This window comes from Micropterus dolomieu, unplaced genomic scaffold, assembly GCF_021292245.1.
Source record: "Micropterus dolomieu isolate WLL.071019.BEF.003 ecotype Adirondacks unplaced genomic scaffold, ASM2129224v1 contig_5586, whole genome shotgun sequence".
Classification (NCBI taxonomy): domain Eukaryota; kingdom Metazoa; phylum Chordata; class Actinopteri; order Centrarchiformes; family Centrarchidae; genus Micropterus; species Micropterus dolomieu.
In genome coordinates, this window is record NW_025734575.1 from 1 (window position 1) to 945 (window position 945).

Genomic DNA, 945 nt, shown 5'->3' on the forward strand with positions numbered 1-945 from the left:
TTAGGAACTGTTAGGACTTGGTAGATGAATCGTTAGGAACTGTTAGGACTTGGTGGGTAAATTGCTTGAAACGCTTAGGACTTGGTGGATAAATCGTTAGGACCTGTTAGGACTTGGTAGATGAATCGTTAGGAACTGTTAGGACTTGGTAGATGAATCGTTAGGAACTGTTAGGACTTGGTGGGTAAATTTCTTGAAACTGTTAGGACTTGGTGGGTAAATTTCGTTAGGAACTGTTAGGACTTGGTGGATGAATCGTTAGGAACTGTTAGGACTTGGTGGATAAATCGTTAGGAACTGTTAGGACTTGGTGGATAAATCATTAGGAACTGTTAGGACTTGGTGGATAAATCCTTAGGAACTGTTAGGAATTGGTGGGTAAATTGCTTGAAACGCTTAGGACTTGGTGGATAAATCGTTAGGACCTGTTAGGACTTGGTGGATAAATCCTTAGGAACTGTTAGGAATTGGTGGATAAATCGTTAGGAACTTTTAGGACTTGGTAGATGAATCGTTAGGAACTTTTAGGACTTGGTGGATAAATCCTTAGGAACTGTTAGGAATTGGTGGATGAATCGTTAGGAACATTTAGGGCTTGGTAGATGAATCGTTAGGAACTTTTAGGGCTTGGTAGATGAATCGTTAGGAACTGTTAGGACTTTGTACTCATAGGCTCTTCTCAAATTGATCTGAAAGATTAACAGTTACATAAAAACACTCAAATACTAAGAGCTGATAACAGCCTAGCATCTTTCTTCTGTGTTTTTATGCTCACATGTAGAAATGTCTATGAAACACAATTACTGTGAGAGTAATTGCTGGAGGTGTGTAAACATATACTCGTTGTCGGCAGGATTCGAACCTGCGCGGGGAAACCCCAATGGATTTCAAGTCCATCGCCTTAACCACTCGGCCACAACAACACGTATTTCGTGGTTGTGTGTC

General features: G+C 40.6%; 1 non-coding gene across 1 annotated transcript; it reads right to left on the reverse strand.

Annotated features, from left to right (window-relative positions):
* Window positions 1-841: 841 nt before the first annotated feature.
* trnas-uga lies at window positions 842-923 on the reverse strand. Its single transcript has one exon. It is a non-coding gene; the product is annotated as a tRNA-Ser (tRNA).
* Between the last annotated feature and the right edge of the window lie 22 nt (window positions 924-945).